We start from the raw sequence: 20404 nt of genomic DNA on the forward strand, positions 1-20404 counted from the left end.
TCAGAAGGGGGCAGAAAGAGTGCTCCCCTGCTAGTCTTTAGCAAAATGTTATATACCTATCATCAGGCTGCTAATTAGAGCTCAAAACTCAGAGTGGCACCCAGCCCCTCACTCACAACATGCATTTTGAGATAACATTGGCACAAGGTGAGTCATCCTGGGCCAGAAGAGGCTCTTTTGTTCCTCTTCCCTTTCTGCCATAAGGGTGGTGTCATCTGCATATCTGAGGTTATTGATATTTCTTCCAGCAGTCTTGATTCCAGCTTGTGCTTCATCCAGCCCAGCATTTCGCATGATGTAGTCTGCATATAAGTTAAATAAGCAGGGTGACAATACACAGCCTTGATGTACTCCTTTCCCGATCTGGAACCAGTCTGTTGTTCCATGTCCAGTTCTAACTGTTGCTTCTTGACCTGCATATAGATTTCTCAGGAGGCAGGTAAGGTGGTCCGGTATTCCCATCTCTTGAAGAATTTTCCACAGTTTGTTGTGATCCACACAGTTGAAGGCTTTGGCATACTCAATAAAGCAGAAGTAGATGTTTTTCTGGAACTCTCTTGCTTTTTTGACGATCCAATGGATGTTGGCAATTTGATCTCTGGTTCCTCTTCCTTTTCTAAATCCAGCTTGAACATCTGGAAGTTCACGGTTCACATATTGCTGAAGCCTGGCTTGGAGAATTTTGAGCATTCCTTTGCTAGTGTGTGAGGTGAGTGCAATTGTGCAGTAGTTTGGGCATTCTTTGGCATTGCCTTTGTTTGGGATTGGAATGAAGACTGACCTTTTCCAGTCCTGTGGCCACTGCTGAGTTTTCCAAATCTGTGGGCATATTGAGTGCAGCACTTTCACAGCATCATCTTTTAGGATTTGAAATAGCTCAACTGGAATTCCATCCCTTCCACTAGCTTTATTCATAGTGATGCCTCCTAAGGCCCACTTGACTTTGCATATCAGGATGTCTGGCTCTAGGTGAGTGATCACACCATCATGATTATCTGGGTCATGAAGATCTTTTTTGTATAGTTCTTCTGTGTATTCTTGCCACCTCTTCTTAATATCTTCTGCTTTTGTTAGGTCCATACCATTTCTGTCCTTTATTGTGCCCGTCTTGGCATGAAAATTTCCCTTGGTATCTCTACTTTTCTTGAAGAGATCTCTAGTCTTTCCCATTGTGTTGTTTTCCTCTATTTTTTTTTTTTTTTTGCATTGATCACTGAGGAAGGCTTTCTTATCTCTCCTTGCTATTTTTTGAAACTCTGCATTCAAATGGGTACATCTTTCCTTTTCTCCTTTGCCTTTCACTTTTCTTTTCACAGCTATTTGTAAGGCCTCCTCAGACAACCATTTTGCCTTTTTGCATTTCTTTTTCTTGGGGATGGTCTTGCTCCCTGTCTCCTGTACAATGTCACAAACTTCTATCCATAGTTTTTCAGGCACTCTATCAGATCTAATCCCTTGAATCTATTTGTCACTTTCAGTGTATAATCATAAGGGATTTGATTTAGGTCATACCTGAATGGTCTAGTGGTTTTCTCTACTTTCTTCAATTTAAACCTGAATTTGGCATTAAGGAGTTCATGATCTGAGTCACAATCAACTCCCAGTCTTGTTTTTGCTGACTGTATAGAGCTTCTCCATCTTTGGCTGCAAAGAATATAATCAATCTTATTTCAGTATTAACCATTTCTTCTCTTGTGTTGTCAGAAGAGGGTGTTTGCTATGACCAGTGCGTTCTCTTGGCAAAACTCTGTTAGCCTCTGCACTGCTTCATTCTGTACTCCAAGGCCAAATTTGCCTGTTACTCCAGGTATCTCTTGACTTCCTGCTTTTGCATTCCAGTCTCTGGTGGCTTAGACGGTAAAGCGTCTGCCTACAATGCAGGAGATCCAGGTTCAATCCCTAGGTTGGGAAGATCTCTTGGAGAAGGAAATGGCAACCCACTCCAGTATTCTTGCCTGGAAAATCCCATGGATGGAGAAGCCTGGTAGACTACAGTCCATGGGGTCTCAAAGAGTCAGACACGACTGAGCGACTTTACTTTCTTTTCACTCCTGTAATTAAAAGGACATCTTTTTTGGGTGTTAGTTCTAAAAGGTCTTGTAGGTCTTCCTAGAACCGTTCAACTTCAACTTCTTCAGCCTTACTGGTTGGGGCATAGACTTGGATTACTGTGATATTGAATGGTTTGCCTTGGAAATGAACAGAGATTATTTTGTTGTTTTTGAGATTGCATCCAAGTACTGCATTTCAGACTCTTTTGTTGACTATGATGGGTGCTCCATTTCTTCTAAGGGATTCTTGACCACAGTAGTAGATATAATGGTCATCTGAGTTAAATTCACCCATTCCAGTCCACTTTAGTTCACTGATTCCTAAAATGTCAACGTTCACTCTTACCATCTCTTGTTTGACCACTTCCAATTTGCCTTGATTCATGGACCTAACATTCCAGGTTCCTATGCATTACTGCTCTTTACAGCATCGGACTTTACTTCCATCACCAGTCACATGCACAACTGGGTGTTGTTTTTGCTTTGGCTCTGTCTCTTCATTCTTTCTGGAGTTATTTCTCCACTGATCTCCAGTAGCATATTGGGCACCTACCAACCTGGGGAGTTCATCTTTCAGTGTCCTATCTTTTTGCCTTTTCATACTGTTCATGGGGTTCTCAAGGCAAGAATACTGAAGTGGTTTGCCATTCCCTTCTCCAGTGGATCATGTTTAGTCAGAACTCTCCACCATGACCCATCTGTCTTGGGTGGCCCTACATGGCATGGCCCAGATAATCACGTGAAAGTGATGGGAATACCAGATAATCTTTCAAGATTGCCAGGAGAAATCTCAATAACCTCAGATATGCAGATGACACCACCCTTATGGCAGAAAGTGAAGAGGAACTCAAAAGCCTCTTGATGAAAGTGAAAGTGGAGAGTGAAAAAGTTGGCTTAAAGCTCAACATTCAGAAAACGAAGATCATGGCATCCAGTCCCACCACTTCATGGGAAATAGATGGGGAAACAGAGGAAACAGTGTCAGACTTTATTTTTTTGGACTCCAAAATCACTACAGATGGTGACTGCAGCCATGAAATTAAAAGACGCTTACTCCTTGGAAGGAAAGTTATGACCAACCTAGACAGCATATTCAAAAGCAGAGACATTACTTTGCCAACAAAGTTTCGTCTAGTCAAGGCTATGGTTTTTCCTGTGGTCATGTATGGATGTGAGAGTTGGACTGTGAAGAAGGCTGAGCGCCGAAGAATTGATGCTTTTGAACTGTGGTGTTGGAGAAGACTCTTGAGAATCCCTTGGACTGCAAGGAGATCCAACCAGTCCATTCTGAAGGAGATTAGCCCTGGGATTTCTTTGGAAGGAATGATGCTAAAGCTGAAGAATTGATGCTTTTGAACTGTGGTGTTGGAGAAGACTCTTGAGAATCCCTTGGACTGCAAGGAGATCCAACCAGTCCATTCTGAAGGAGATTAGCCCTGGGATTTCTTTGGAAGGAATGATGCTAAAGCTGAAACTCCAGTACTTTGGCCACCTGATGCGAAGAGTTGACTCATTGGAAAAGACTCTGATGCTGGGAGGGATTGGGGGCAGGAGGAGAAGGGGACAACAGAGGATGAGATGGCTAGATGGCATCACTGACTCGATGGATGTGAGTCTGAGTGAACTCCGGAAGTTGGTGATGGACAGGGAGGCCTGGCATGCTGTGATTCATGGAGTCACAAAGAGTCGGACACGACTGAGCGACTGATCTCTGATCTGACATGGCATGGCTCACAGTTTCATTGAGTTAGACAAGGCTGTGATCCATGTGATCAGATTGGTTAGTTTTCTGGGACTGCAGTTTTCATTGTGTCTGCCCTTTGATGGAGAAGGATAAGAGGCTTATGGAAGCTTCCTGGTGGGAGAGACTGACTGACTGACTGAGGGGGAAACTGAGTCTTGTTCTGATAGGCAGGGCCATGCTCAGTAAATCTTTAATCCAATTTTCTGTTGAAGGGCGGGGCTGTGTTCCCTCCCTATTATTTGACCTGAGGCCAAACTATGGTAGAGGTAATGAAGATAAGGGTGACCTCCTTCAAAAGGTCTCATGCACGCACTGCTACACTCAGGGCCCCCAACCCTGCAGCAGGCCATGGCTGACCCACGCCTCCACCAGAGACTCCTGGACGAGCAAGTCTGGGTCAGTCTCTTGCAGGATCATTGCTCCTTTCTCCTGGGTCCTGGTGCACACAAGGTTCTGTTTGAGCCCTCCAAGAGATTGTTTCCCCAGTCCTGTGTAAGTTCTGGTGCCTCCATCACGGGGTTAATGGCGACCTCCTCCCAGAGGGCTTATGCCATACACAGGTGTACTGCACCCAGAGCCCCTGCCCCTGCAGCAGTCCCCTACTGACCCATACCTCCTCAGGAGATACCCAAACACAGTTCTATCTCAGTCTCTGTGGGGTTGCAGCCTATTTCCTCTGTTTGGAGACCCCTAGCCTTCCTGCCTATTATCCTCTCAGCCTGAAGTCCACTTTTTCTTGCCCCATGAATATAAACAGGAGGCCAGTTGTAAGTGTCTAAACTGGAGCCTATCTATCTCCTGCCTCAGTACCCCCACCTCATGTTTAATCTCAAGATTTTGCTTAAGCTGTGTCTCTGCCTGCTCCCCTACTATCTTCAGTCTCCACTCACTTGACTCAGCTGAACTGGCTCCCAGTCTCAGCTGGGCAGGACAATTTTTAGATTTACTTAATGATGGAGAGAACTCAGGAGGCCAGGGGAGGCAAGCACGATGGGTTCAGCAGAAAAGAAAGTAGGTGCTGGGGCCACATGGGGCTCAGATCAGGAGGGTGTTGGAAGGCGAGGTTGGGATGAGGCAGGCTGGAGCACCTTGTGGGTGGTGATCAGACTGGGTTTCAATTGAGCCGGGAGAACTGGGCCGCCGCAATTTTACTTTCCCAGAAAATGAAACTGAAGCAAGGCTGTGGTCACGTGACAGGTGGCGGGTTATAAAGCTGGCAGCCTTGGGATTCTTACTTCTAGATCAGCAGAGACATGCCAGACCCAGGAATTCCTCTCCCTGGAGGTATGGAGTGTCCTTCTTGCAGGTATATCGCCAAAGAGGAAGCCCCGAAGTTATGCAGTGAGTGTGGACAGAGGCTGCTTCCTACAGCCCCCAAACGAGTGCCAGGTAAGGCTCTGATGGGGCTGGGAGCCTGATGCAGGTGGTGGGGAGGGCAGTTAGCTCAGTCCCTCTTCCATCCCTAGAAATGGAGAACTTGGCTAACAGGCAGCCCAGGCTAGCAGGTCTTCCATGACTAAAGAACTGTTTCTGCAGGAAACATTTTTGATAGAAATACACTTCTATCTGGTCCTTTGCTGGAAGCATCTGTCACTTTTTAAAAAAGAGTTTCAATTTTGTTTCTTGGAGAGAATTCGAGGTTTCCCATTCTCTTGGTGTTACTGAGTCCAAGATTAGTCTGCTCTCCACTCATAGGACAATAAATCGGGAGACAAGGTGTGGAATCAAGGAATAGTGACTTTATTCGAAAAGCTGGGTCACCAAGAAGATGGAGGACTAGAGTCCTGGAGCACCATCTTATCAGCGTCTGGATGCTAGTTTCTTTTATAGAAACTATAAAAGGGGATGCTGAACTGAGGGGGAGGAGGTGAGGAAATAAAGTAAAAAGGCCATATCTTGCAAAATACCCCCTGCTTTGGCCAGTCTTGGGGAGGGAGTGAGTTAACTTACTCTTTCCTGTAGCCATTCACAAGTGGACAGGATCTGGGTGTTTCCCTGTGAGCTGAACAAAGGCACTTTAGTTAAACTTTCAGGCAGAGGGGCAGGATTTCCGAAGGCAGGTAATTATGTACATTTATAGCTATAAACAGCATCTTTTTAGTGATTGTAGTGATAAAAGAAATGGAAAGCAAATATTCAAGTAAAAGAAACAGGTCCAAATGGAGTCAGATTTTTTTTTCCTCTATTATATTGGGAATGGAAAGTGTTGGTCTAAGCAGAGAGGTCTTAGAGGATTTCAGAGGATGCTGCATAGAAGTGGCATCCCAGGCCCCCTTGGTGGGGGAGGGGTCCCCACAGCTTGCACAGGCCCCTTCCCAATGGGGGGTGGCTCATGGGTGCATGAAGGAGGAACCATGTCAGGTAGGCCTCACCTGCTGACTCTGGTGGGTCCTTGATTCTCTTGATGCCTGGGACATTGGGCTGTCTCCCTGATCCTTCTAGTACATACTAGATATGCTCTGACCGCAGGACCTTTGCACTGCCTGGTCCCTCTGCCTGGAACACACGCGAGTGTATGTTCCTCGTCACAACAAAGATTTGGAGCAACGGACATTAAAGCCCTCGGCGCATCACAGATCTCGGGTCTTGGACAAACCGTGTTACAGCTCTTAGGCAAATCAGTGTTACAGCTCCATTTTATTTAGAAGATAGCAGGAGAATCCAAGACTCGAAGAGAAGGGAGTGGAGGAGTGCGTGGGGAGGGAGAAAGAGAGAGAGAGAGAGAAAGAGAGAGAGAGAGAGAGCGCGCGCATGCACGCGAGAGAGAGAGTCCGAGAGAAAGCGCTTTGGCCCCTCCTTTTATATGTTTTTTCTTCCACCTGGGCTTGCCCTATGCAAATTGGGCTTAGCCAGGAGTGCTGTTTGTTCTGCCTGAAGTTTTCACTCTGGTCCTCGGACCTTCCTTTGACCTTCCTTGTCTTTTAGCCACCGCCATTTTGGACTCCTTTTCCCTATTCTACCTACCTAACAGAATTTCAATTTTGTTTCTTGGAGAGAATTCGAGGTTTCCCATTACTCTTGGTGTTACTGAGTCCAAGATTAGTCTGCTCTCCACTCATAGGACAATAAATCGGGAGACAAGGTGTGGAATCAAGGAATAGTGACTTTATTCGAAAAGCTGGGTCACCAAGAAGATGGAAGACTAGAGTCCTGGAGCACCATCTTATCAGCGTCTGGATGCTAGTTTCTTTTATAGAAACTATAAAAGGGGATGCTGAACTGAGGGGGAGGAGGTGAGAAAGTAAAGTAAAAAGGCCATATCTTGCAAAATACCCCCTGCTTTGGCCAGTCTTGGGGAGGGAGTGAGTTAACTTACTCTTTCCTGTAGCCATTCACAAGTGGACAGGATCTGGGTGTTTCCCTGTGAGCTGAACAAAGGCACTTTAGTTAAACTTTCAGGCAGAGGGGCAGAATTTCCAAAGGCAGGTCATTATGTATAGCTATAAATAGCATCTTTTTAGTGATTGTAGTGATAAAAGAAATGGAAAGCAAATATTCAAGTAAAAGAAACAGGTCCAAATGGAGTCAGATTTTTTTTTCCTCTATTATATTGGGAATGGAAAGTGTTGGTCTAAGCAGAGAGGTCTTAGAGGATTTCAGAGGATGCTGCATAGAAGTGGCATCCCAGGCCCCCTTGGTGGGGGAGGGGTCCCCACAGCTTGCACAGGCCCCTTCCTGATGAGGGGTGGCTCATGGGTGCATGAAGGAGGAACTATGTCAGGTAGGCCTCACCTGCTGACTCTGGTGGGTCCTTGATTCTCTTGATGCCTGGGACATTGGGCTGTCTCCCTGATCCTTCTAGTACATACTAGACATGCTCTGACTGCAGGACCTTTGCACTGTCTGGTCCCTCTGCCTGGAATACACCTTTTCTTAGAGGGCCGCACAGCTTCCCCTATCCCTGCCTTCCAGTCTTTGCTCAGCTGTCTGCTCTTCCGGAGACCCACTCTGACCACCAAGTTGCAAACTGTGCCTGCCCCACCCCTTCACTCTGAACTGCACTTCCCCAGGCTATCTGTCTCAGTAGCACTTGGATGACACCATGGTGGGTCTTCAGAGACCTGTGCTGTCTTGTTCACTGCTTTATCTCAAGTTGGGAGGGAGAATAGAAAAGCTCACTACTCCTTCACCCCCTTTAATTTTGTGCAGGGGGCTTTCAGAGGGCTGCTGAAAGCAATTGGTATGTTTTCCAACATAAAAAGGGGGAAAAAAGCCTTGTCTGAGAACACCTGGTCACCTTCTAGGGTCCTGCCTGTCCAGATGGGTGGGGAGAGCAGGTAAGGTAGCTGTCTACCTTGGCCTAGTCAGAGGTCACCCCCAGATCCCCAACCATAAGCAGGGCTGGGTCACTACCAAGATGGACAGACCAAATCTCCAAGATGCTTGGCATCTCTGCCAGTTTCAGGGCCAAAGGCTTTGAGAGCTATTGGGAGCTGGCTGGCTTCTGGGCTGCCCGCTTATGCCCTGTGAGCACAGTGAGCGTTGGACAGGGCCATTGTCTTTAGGTCTGGGTCACTGGGGGAGGTCCATCATATGTCCCTGGGGGTGGGGTGGGTTAGGAGCTGGGCCCTGGTCACTCAGTATGGGCACACAGTAGGGTTGAGGACCCATGTGTTGAATTATGAGACTGAGAATTTCCTGCTTCTGATCCCCACCTGCTTCCTGCCTACCTGTTGTTGTTCAGTTGTTAAGTCATGTCCTACTCTTTGCGACCCCATGGACTGCAGCACGCCAGGCTCCTCTGTCCTCTACCATCTCCTGGCTTTTGCTCAAATTCATGTCTATTGAGCCGGTGATACTATCTAACCATCTCATCCACTGTCGCCCCCATCTCCTCTTGCCGTCAATCTTTCCCAGAATCAGGGTCTTTTCCAATGAGTCGGCTCTTTGCACCACATGGCCAAAGTGTTGGAACTTCAGCTTCAGCATCTGCCATTAGCGTGGCATCATCTGCATATCTGAAGTTGTTTCTATTTCTCCCAGCAATCTTGATTCCAACTTGTGATTCTTCCAGTCCGGCATTTTGCATAATGTACTCTGCATATACGTTTAATAGGCAGAGTGATAATATCCAGCTTTGTCATATTCCTTTCCCAATTTTAAACCAGTCAGTAGTACCATGTGTGGTTATAAATGTTGCTTCTTGATCCGAATACAGGTTTCTCGGGGAAGTTATGGTAGTCTGGTATTCCCATCTCTTTAGGAACTTTCCAGTGTGTTGTGATCCACAGTCAAAGGCTTTTAGTGTAGTCAATGAAACTACACCTGTGAAACCATCACCTGTGCTGGCTTGTTTGTAGTAATGCTTCCTAAGGCCCGCTTAACTTCATATTCCAGGATATCTGGAATTGTCTTGCATTTATATAATCCAATGAATATTGGCAATTTGATTTCTAGTTCTTCTGCCTTTTCCAAACCCAGCTTATACATTTGGAAGTTCTTGGTTCACATACTGCTGTAACCTAGCTTGAAGGATTTTGAGCATTACCTTTCTAGCATGTGAAATGAGCACAATTGTGTGGTAGTTTGAACATTCTTTAGCATTGCCCTCCTTTGGGATTGGAATAAAGACTGACTTTTTCCAGTCTTGTGACCACTGCTGAGTTTTCCAAATTTGCTGACATTGAGTAGAGAAATTTAACAGCGCCATCTTTTAGGATTTTAAGTAATTCAGCTGGAATTCCATCACCTGTGCTAGCTTGTTTGTAGTAATGCTTCCTAAGGCCCACTTCATATTCCAGGATATCTGGTTTAGGTGGGTGACCACACCATCGTGGTTATCCAGTTCATTAAAACCTTTTTTGTATAGTTCTACTTACCTCTCTGCTTAACTTATACTCTAGGTAAGTCTCATTTACAGATACGGAAATTGGAAAGATGAAATGTTGTGAGGCCTGGGTGGGGCTGCTGAAGTGGTTATCTCCACCATTCTATCACTTGTAGGTCTGCCAGCCCGCCCGGCTCTTGAACTCTGGACATCTTGAACTTGGCTCCCTCTGGTGCCACAGGTGGGGTCTGTTCCTCTGAAACTTGAGCAGGGCTGGTGTTAGGGCATAGTGGGGTCAAACAAACTGAAACATCAGAGTTTGTAGCAGAGAAAGGATTATTGCAGGGCTGTGCCAGTAAATGAGTGTTTCAGGCCTAAAAGGCCCCAAACTGCCAGAGACCTTTGGGTGAAGATTTTTTTTTATTGGAGGAGAATTGGTTTACAATATTTTGTTGCCCTCTGCCATACAGGTAAGGGAAGTGGGTCACAGGGTATGTGATCAGCTCGTGTACAATTCTGACTGGCTGATGGTGAGGGAACAGAGTGGTACCACAGGGGTTAATATTATCAGTACTTAGGCTCCAAGAAGCCTGGATCTATGTGTTCAAGGTCATCAAGTAGTTAACATCTTCCATGTATTGGAGGGTTTTCACATCCGTAAGACAACTCAGGAAATATGCATCAAATACTGTTCTTTAGGTATTTCAGAGAGGAGCTAAAGCAGAGGACATGAGGGAAGGCCTGTCCCAGGAAAGATCTATAGGATCCTGCTTGGTTACAATTTCCCCCTTTTCTTTTGATACTCTTCAATCTTGAGAAGAACAAGTTTTGAACAAGAAAAAGAATAAAGTTTCAGATAAGGAGATTAATCACAAAACTTAGCAGAGGTACCCATGAGGTCCTGCTCTCTTATAATTCCAGCAGATACTGCTTTGAGAATGGCTGGTGGTATCTGAGTCTGACACAGCTACTCCATTTTTACTTCCAAATGCATTTGCTTACTCAGTGGCCAAAGCAGAAGTCACTGTTAGTGATTTGAATGATTTTCTACATATGATAAGATACAAGAATTGGGACTCATAAATCTTCTGAAAATATCTATCTGAAGGCCTATTCTGCCAGTTTTTCCCAGAGCACAGAGTGTCTCATTCTCCACCCTGAACTCCTTTCAGGACGTGTTGAAGGTCAGCAGCTGCAGTGGCTCATGATTTAATCCTTGTAGAGGAAGACGACAAGTGTGAGTTTTTAGTTGGGAAGGCCCCTACGTGGTCATAAATTTGACCATGGTTTTGGGGGCATTTCATGACAATTTCATCCCACAGTGCTAGGAATACTTATTCCCAGATCTCAAAAAGATTTCATTGATTGGCCACTCAATGTGCTTTCACTGGACTTGGCCTTATTAACAATAGCCAAAAGCCTCCAGATCACCTTACTTGTCTTTTATGGTCCAGGCAAATATTCCTTCCTGTTGCTTCTTACCATGTCTAGAGTTACTATTACAATCACTGATCGCATGTGGAACTATTCATATATATCATCATTTTATCAGAGGCTCACCCACACATTTGTTAATGCAAAAAAGCAACAATTTTGTAAAACAGGCAATATAGGTCATAAGTTGTTTTTTGCAAATATCTCCTGGTTTTGTCCAGACTCAGGAGGGGATGAGTTCATTACTTCTTTCCTGAAGCTATTCACAAGTAGCCTGGGTCTGGATGTTCCTTATGAGCTGAGCATAGGTATTTTATTTTAACCTTCAGGCATGGGAGTTCCCTAAGATGGGCCATTATGTATATTTGAGTTTGTGATTGGCAATATCCTTTTAGTAATTAACTTGTGGCAAAAGCAATGGAATACAAAGGTTAAAAATTAAAAGAAACAGATCTACGATGGAGTCTGATTTGTTATTCCCTGTTACAATTCCCCACTGTCAATATCTATCCCACAGTCTTGTGGGAAAGGGCAATGACATTTCTTAGCTACTTCTGCTGAACAGGGACGATGAAGGATGATAGTGGAATGGAACTGATCAGCCTTGAGCAGGGAGTTTTACTTAGAATCTTTATTAAATGAATAGTTCTCTTTCCTTTTTTATCTATAATTATTTGAACCTGATGAAACCCCTTAGCCCTGTTGTTATCTAATTTGTAATTAGACTCAGGATTTTGATCCCAGTTCCCATATCTATCTATTAATGTTAACTTTCTGGCTGTGTCATAACTATACTTAAGAGGAAATAGTTCCTTATATCTGGAAAAACACAGATTAAAAAACAGTAATGTTTGGAACAATATTGGAATAATGCAACTGGTGGCAGTTCCGTACTAAAGTTCTGTAGAGTTTGAAGTACCTCTGAAATGGCAGAGTCTGGGGCTGTGCTGATGCAGAGGGACACCAGGAGGCGCTGAACTGCACTGTCTTGTTGAGCTGGGGTGTTCCCTCTCTACCATTAGTTTTGAAGGAGTAGGTAGCCATTCCCTTCTCCGGAAGATCTCCCCACCCAGGAATCATACTGGAGTCTCCAGCATTGCAGGCAGATTCTTTACCTTCTGAGCCACCAGAGAAGTCCCAAGAATACTTGCCTGGAGAATTCCATGGACAGAGAAGGCTGGCTAGCTATAGCCCATGGTATCGTAAAGCAACTGAGCAACTAACACCTTCACGTTCATGGTGTGTGGTCACTCAACCACCAGAAGCAGAAACTGTCCCAGGCCCGGTTCACCACAGCCAGGGCAGCACTTCAAGTGGGCAGAGGTCTAATCATGAACAGTTCTCATGGAAGGAGTCTAAGTTCTCCATGATGTTCACTTGTTTTTTGAGATGTGACCCATGTGTATCTGCCTTTGTAGATTCTCAGAGCAACCTCAAGGAGGCATCAGCCCTGGAGGGAGCAAAGGAGTGTGGATCAGAGCTGAGGGAGGAAAGCAACTCCTCCTTGTCTCTGGGCTCAGGTGATTCACAAGATGACCCAGATGAGCCCTCTTTGGATGCCTCTTGGCAAACCAAGCAAGTGAGTGCCTGGCCCCTGGGGAAGGGGTCTGGGAGGCGTGGTCCTGCCCATCCCTGTGCTCTGCAAATATGCTGTTTCTTTCTGTGGTTTCATCAGTGGCTGAACAAGATCCCACATGTCCCCTTAGCATCCTCTCCAGCACAGCTTCACTTCACCACTGCCCAGCCTGTTGACCCCTGCATGGTGGGCTGTGACAGAACTGTCCCTTCTATGCCTGATTCATGCAGGGTTTCTGGTTTCCCATCCCCCTTTTTTCTCCCACCATACTGAGCATGTTGTGTCTTCCACCCGCTGTGGCTGTGCTGGGTCTGGGTGTCTGAGCTTCTGCTATGTGTGTGTCTGTCTCTGCTCTGGGTGTTTTGGATGGACCAGGAAGTCCCTAAGGTGCCTCCAGACTTTGCAGAAAAAGAGGTGCTCAGGAAATGCTGCCAGCTGCCGAGACGCTCTTCTTCAAATGGGAAGCTGAGCTATCTTATCTCCCTATAAGTGTCAGACCCTGAGGGAATGTCCTCTGAGTGAGTGACCAGGTGGGAGCCCAGGTGAGGGTTGCAGAGAGTTACCTGGACAGATTCAGGACAGATTCATCTTTCTGGATGAGTGAGATCTCCCCACGCCAAAGTCCAGCCTGTCCACACCTAGGCAGCTGGATCTGTTCCCTGGTTTCTTGGAGGACTGAGAGGGCTGTTGTCTCTCTGCCTGGTTGGGGATGGTTTCCTTTTCTAATTCTCAGCTGTTCCTTGTGGTTGGGTGGTATGGGAGTTGCTATAGCTGGCAGTATTGCAGCCTGTTGTATGTGTGTGCATACATGTGTGTGAGTGTGTGTTATGTAGTGTGTGTGCACTTGTATGAGAGTATGTGTGTGTGGTATATGCATGTGTGTGTGTGGTAGTTGTGATGTGTCTGCTGTGCTTAGTTGCTCAGTCGCGTCCAACTCTTGGCAACCCCATGGACTGCAGCCCACCAGGATCCTCAGTCCATGGAGATTCTCCAGGCAAGGATACTGGAGTGAGTTGCCATGCCCTCCTCCAAGAAGTCTTCCCAACCCAGGGATCAAACCCAGGTCGCCTGCCTTGCAGGCGGATTCTTTACCACCTGAACCACCAGAGAAGCCCATGTAATGTGTGTATGTGAGTGTATTCTTCCCCTTGGACAATAATCCTGTCCATAGAAGGGTGGCCAGCTCCAAGCCTGGGCTATGTGGGTCACTGAAATTTTTGGTAAACTCTTATCACTTACCTACCATTAGGAAGTAAGTGTATGACACTGTGATTGCAAACAGAATTGAGCCCTATGGAATTGGGGCATTATAAAAACCTTGACTGAGTAAGTTCAAGGTTCTTTTGGAAGAAAAAATGGGCAAGAACCACCAAGAAAGTTGTTTTTTTTAAAAAAGCTTTGGGTGGGACTTGCTATATTAGATGAACAGCAACGTTTCAAAGCCAGTCATTAAAACAGTGAGTCCTGGGAGGAGTCAATGTACCAGAATAGGTAACCCAGAAATGGGTCCTAATGTGTATAAAACAGGTAAAGAATATATACATAAATATTTATCTGATCCATAGATGGAAATGATTTTCTAGTAATTAAAGCAAAGGGAAAAAATACAAACAAAAGATTGATTTATTCGACTCCAGAAAAAGTCTTATAAGAATTAAAAACCTCATATGATGAGCACAAACAAAGGGCAAGCAGTTTAGAAAAAAATATGTATTTACATATTTGTATGTATTTACAAATACATAAAAAGATTTGTATTTACATAAGAATACTTTTTAGCAAAGAGTGAGCTACCTCAATATAGCAAAAGCTCTTAGAAATCAAGTAGAAAACAGTAGCCGATCCAATAGAAAGACAGGGCAGCAACCAATATAGTCCACAAGAAAGAAGATAGAAATGGCCATTAAACACATAACTGTTCCTCCTCTGAAATCAGTCAAAATTAAGAGCTGCAAAATTTTATATTTAACCTATCAAACTGAAGAGTTGATTAACAGTCAGCATTTGCAGCAATGGGCAGGTTTCTCACTGCAGGTGAGAGTAATATGGAGGGACCCACAGTGAGGCAGGTGCCCTTTGTCCTGCTCTGCTGCTGCTCTGCTGCCATTGTAAGAAAATAACCTCAAAATTTTATCACAGGCTTAGTGTTTTATGGCCAAAAGTTGGAGTCCACCTGAATATTCTACCCTGGGGAGTGTCATTTGTCTCCTCCTTACAGCAGAAAGTTCAGTGGCCTCCAACTGTTATTTCTGTCAAAGACTCAAGATGTGTGGGAATTTTTATAATCAAGTTAGACAGATAAACATAAAAGAACAATGTATAGTAGAGTGATATCAACAAAAATGGCAGAGAGGGGAATTCCAAAGGCCTGTCGCCTCAGAGAAACGTCCCTCAAAATGAGCAGAACTGTAAGAATAAAGTTCACTGGAACTCTGGAAAATAGTCCAAGGTTTGCAGTGTTGAAAAAATTTGCACAGTGTGAGAGTTATGAGTTCAATTTTATTTGGGGGGAAATGAGGACTGCAGTCCTGGAGACACCTTTTCTAATAGCTCTGAGAAACTTCTCTGAGGAAGTAAAAGGGGAGCTAGGATATAAAGGAATTTTGCAACAAAGGGCAGGTAGTTGGGAACATCAAAAGATTATTATGTCAAGTTAAGGAATTTAGTGCTTTTCTATGTGTGGGAAGATGCAAGAGTCTAGATTTGCTAAAATCATTCCTTGATACATACCTCAGCTATCTGGGGCCAGTATCCTGTGTTTTCACATCCTGAGTTTTTTCAGACTCACCACAGTGTGTGGTTGCAGTCTGATGGCTGGTTGGATGGTTGCTAGATGGCAGGTATTGTTTTTATCCTGAGTTTCCTCAGGGCTCACCAGCTCACATTGGAGGGCTTCAGTGGCTGATAACTGTGACATCCTTATTTACTGATATGGCAGAAAATATTCCATTCCTCAGCAGTAACCAAATGATTTCAGTATCAAGAAAAAGGGGCTTAACCTGGTAGGAGAAATTTGAGATGCTATAATCAGCCATGCCCTCTTCTGGGGAATAAGATTTTGAAACAGCTCCCAGGATTGGCGAGGAATCTAGAGAAAACCATGCAAGTACCTGGACCTCCTGGGTATAGGATTCCTTCTAGAGGGACAAAATGAATGAATTAGATAGAAGTGATGGTTATACAGCTCTAAATACCACTGGGTTGTGTGCCTTAAGGTACTTAATTTTAGGTTATGTTATGATTTTCACCTCAATATAAGAAAACTGTGTAGTACTGAAAACAACTGACTCATTGGAAAAGACCCTGATGTGGGGAAAGATTGAAGGCAGAAGGAGAAGAGGGCCACAGAGGATGAGATGGTTGGATGGCATTACCGATTCAATGAACATGAACTTGGGCAAATTCCGGGAAATGGTGAGAGACAGGGAGGCCTGGTGTGCTGTGGTCCTTGGGATCTCGAAGAGTCAGACACGAATTGGCGACTGAACAACATTGTCACAGAAGGGGATGTAAAAACAAAACCCTGGATGCACACTTACCCATCTACACAGGAAAGGAAGCCAGCTGCAGTGAACAAAGGAATGCTGGGGTTTTTTTCTGGTGATTAGTTTATGAGGACTTTTGACTGTTGTCAGTCTGAAAGGTTGTTGTTGAATCACGCGAAGACACTGGGATTCTTGGCCCCCGGAGGAGAAGAATTCAATCCGGGGCCAGAGATGAGGCTTGATCGCTCAGAGCTTTTGTGTAATAAAGTTTTATTAAAGTATAAAGGAGATAGAGAAAGCTTCTGACATAGGCATCAGAAGGGGGCAGAAAAAGTACCCACTTGCTAGTGTTAGTAATGAAGTTATATACTCTCCAATGAATCCAAAGAATGTCTGGAGGTTGTAAAGACCTCACCAGACCTACTCCCATTAAAATTTACATTTTAATATAACAGAATATATAATTTAATATAACAGAATATAAAATTTACATTTTAAGATAACAGAATTAGCCAGAAGGTTTAATCCAGAGACTGTCCTCAGGCAGGATACATTATTGTTATATAATCCTAAGGAATGTAGAGAAGGAAAAAAAGTTTGTCCTTTCTTCCTCCTTGAGAATTCCAGACCCCTCTCTCCTTGGGGACCCCTAGACTCCTTATCAACCTGCCTAGGAAATGACTCTTTCAAGTTCCTACATAATCCTAATAGAGAATGGTGTGCATGTTGTTGGAAGGGCCTGTGGTTGATGATGTCACGTTCTAACAGTGGTGGATGACATCAGGGACTGACGGAAATGGCCAGAACCAGGACCCAGGCCACTTGTCCTGCCTCATCCCCAGTCACTGAGTTGGTCCTTCACCTGGCATTCATGGGCTAGATGCAGGGGTGTTGGGGTTATGGGGCCATGGGGAGCTCCTGTCCCTGCCTGTCCTTTCTCTGGTGGCCCTTTGATGCTGACTGACTAGGTGGCTTTGCTGGTTCTTGCTTTTAAATGGATTCTGAATGGATTTCAAATGGATTCATTCCCCCTCTGAAATAGGTCCCCACTCTCTTCCACGATGAAGAGAAGCACAGGATAGAGCCAGAGAGTTGGGTTGAAGGTGCCTACTGACCTTGTGGTTTCCTTCCAGTGTCACCTCAGTCTTGTCCTCAGCTTCCTGCTGGGAGAGGATGGAGCCCACCTGGATACCTGGCCCTGACTAGGATGGGCTTTGAATGCATGTGTTGGCAAAAGGGTGGTAACATATACTAAAATTTGGTAATTCATCTCAAGTTTTGTAATAGGACTCCCTATCGCAAACCTCAAGCATGATGGGCCCTTCCTTTCTCCCTTCCTGGCATACCACGCCTAGTCTGCCACCCACCCACTGCGTAAGTGGGCAAGCAAGAGCTTTGCTCTAGGGACACCAGTTCCCAGGCCACCTCATTGGTCATCAACTGACCAGTGAAGCCAGCAGTGGGCTGAGTCCATAGTGTCCACCACCTCAGACAATGATCCTAGTAACAGGCACATCAACTGCCTTTGCATGGCCACCAAAGTCTCTACTGAGAGCTGGAGGACAATATTGGAGACTGGCCTGGTACTTCTTCAGACCTGGCCACTTTCTAGAGTTGCATGTTTCTGTTACGTTGTTTTTTGGTCGCCAAGTCATGTCCGACTTATCTCGTTCATGGAATTTCCCAGGGAAAAATATTGGAGTGGATTGCCATTTCCTTCTCCAGGGAATCTTCCTAAGCCAGGGATCAAACTTGAGTCTCCTGCATTGGCAGGCAGATTCTTTACCACTGAGCCACCAGGGAAGCAACTTTCTACTCAGGATGTAATAGCGGTGAGGCAGCAGGAGCTATAGCAGCTGCTCAGCCATTAGTTGGCACCACAGTGGGCCTCTCCCCTGAAGCTAGCAACCATCAACAGTGAATGGTAGTGGTCCTACTCAGTCATTGGTCAGTGCCACAGTGGCTCCTCCCCATCCCTCTCTTGTGTATAATAGGAGCCCAAATTTGGACTCAGGTAAGATAACCATCTTTTGAGACACCAGTCTCCCATCTTCTGGGTCTGCTAGCTTTCCAATTAAAATCACTATTCCTTGTTCCAACAACTTGTCTCCCAATTTACTGGCCTGTCTGGCCATGTATAATCATAAGGGACTTGATTTAGGTCATACCTGAATGGTCTAGTGGTTTTCTCTACTTTCTTCAATTTAAGTCTGAATTTGGCAATAAGGAGTTCATGGTCTGAGCCACAGTCAGCTCCTGGTCTTGTTTTTGATGACTGTATAGAGCTTCTCCATCTTTGGCTGCAAAGAATATAATCAATCTGATTTCGATGTTGACCATCTGGTGATGTCCATGTATAGAGTCTTCTCTTGTGTTGTTGGAAGAGGGTGTTTGTTATGACCAGTGCATTTTCTTGGCAAAACTCTATTAGTCTTTGTCCTGCTTCATTCCGTATTCCAAGGTCAAATTTGCCTGTTACTCCAGGTGTTTCTTGACTTCCTACTTTTGCATTCCAGTCCCCTATAATGAAAAGGACATCTTTTTTGGGTGTTAGTTCTAAAAGGTCTTGTAAGTCTTCCTAGAACCGTTCAACTTCAGCTTCTTCAGTGTTACCAGGTGGGGCATAGACTTGGATTACTGTGATATTGAATGGTTTGCCTTGGAAACGAACAGAGATCATTCTGTCGTTTTTGAGATTGCATCCAAGTGCTGCATTTCGGACTCTTTTGTTGACCATTATGGCTACTCCATTTCTTCTGAGGGATTCCTGCCCTCAGTATTATATACAATGGTCATCTGAGTTAAATTCACCCATTCCAGTCCATTTCAGTTCGCTGATTCCTAGAATGTCAACATTCACTCTTGCCATCTCTTGTTTGACCACTTCCAATTTGCCTTGATTCAGGGACCTAACATTCCAGGTTCCTATGCAATATTGCTCTTTACAGCATCAAACCTTGCTTCTATCACCAGTCACATCCACAGCTGGGTATTCTTTTTGCTTTGGCTCCATCCCTTCATTCTTTTTGGAGTTATTTCTCCATTGATCTCTAGTAGCATATTGGGCATCCACTGACCTGGGGAGTTTCTCTTTCAGTATCCTATCATTTTGCCTTTTCATACTGTTCATGGGGTTCTCAAGGCAAGAATACTGAAGTGGTTTGCCATTCCCTTCTCCAGTGGACCACATTCTGTCAGATCTCTCCACCATGACCTGCCCATCTTGGGTTGCCCCATGGGCATGGCTTAGTTTCATTGAGTTAGACAAGGCTGTGGTCCTAGTGTGATTAGATTGACTAGTTTTCTGTGAGTATGGTTTCAGTGTGTTTGCCCTCTGATGCCCTCTGATGTCCAGTACTTTGGTCACCTCATGTGAAGAGTTGACTCATTGGAAAAGACTCTGATGCTGGGAAGGATTGGGGGCAGGAGGAGAAGGGGATGACAGAGGATGAGATGGCTGGATGGCATCACTGACTCAATGGACGTGAGTCTCAGTGAACTCCAGGAGTTGGTGTTGGACAGGGAGGCCTGGCATGCTGCGATTCATGGGGTCACAAAGAGTCGGACACGACTGAGCGACTGACCTGATCTGATCTGGCCATGTAAAGAAGAAACCTGGGCTCAGTAATTTTCAGTATAAGGTCCTCTTTCACCTAGTCTCTTTCCCCTTTCACCTATGTTCCTGTCTTGGCTACATGCAGAAAGGTTAAGGACTGTTAACTTGCTGACTTCATGTAACAAATTTCAGACCTCTTATCCATTGTCTTGTGTTGTAATTATCAGGACTTGTGGCTTGAGTGTGCCTGGTACTTGGATGCTTGGTCTTCCTTCAAAATAGTGTAGATTGTTGCTAAGTTGCTGGATTCGTTCCCTGAGTGGTCATTAGCCTACAACTGTTTCCCAAACTCCCTCAAAGTTTTTTTGTCCTTAATCCCCTAGGGTGAATTCTAAACTAAATATTTAACGATCCTACTCTATCCCTAGCCCTATCAGCTCAGAATGAGGCAGAGGAGACCTCTGGGAGTTTGGACAGAGATGCAGGCCCACTTAGCCTCCAACACTTCAACCTTTGTTAAGGAACTTCACTGACTCCCTAATAGTCAGTGTTCCCACCTGTCACCCCCAATTCCTGCCATAGTTGCCTCCTCAGGGTCTGCAGCAGCCAGGCCACCCCCCAATGTCCCCTGGCCTGCTCGAGGTTAACTCTCTGCTCTCCCTGTGTGGAAGCCTTTTTTTTTTTTTTTTTTGATGGAAAAACTGACACTCATTATAAAATCAGAGGTATATTCTGACCAGCATCTCACCCTAAGAAGTAGCAAACTATTATTTTCTTTTCCTAGTCAATTC

The 20404-nt window shown here is 45.0% G+C and overlaps 1 protein-coding gene across 1 annotated transcript in view; it reads left to right on the forward strand.

Annotated features, from left to right (window-relative positions):
- The first annotated feature begins 5039 nt into the window (after nucleotides 1–5039).
- Nucleotides 5040–20404, forward strand: part of RNF213 (ring finger protein 213) — a 68394-nt gene continuing 53029 nt past the window's right edge. The window contains 2 exon segments of the mRNA XM_070389230.1: nucleotides 5040–5184; nucleotides 12415–12575. The gene's annotated coding sequence lies outside the window, so the exon portion shown is untranslated.

Source organism: Bos mutus, chromosome 19 (genome assembly GCF_027580195.1).
Source record: "Bos mutus isolate GX-2022 chromosome 19, NWIPB_WYAK_1.1, whole genome shotgun sequence".
NCBI lineage: Eukaryota > Metazoa > Chordata > Mammalia > Artiodactyla > Bovidae > Bos > Bos mutus.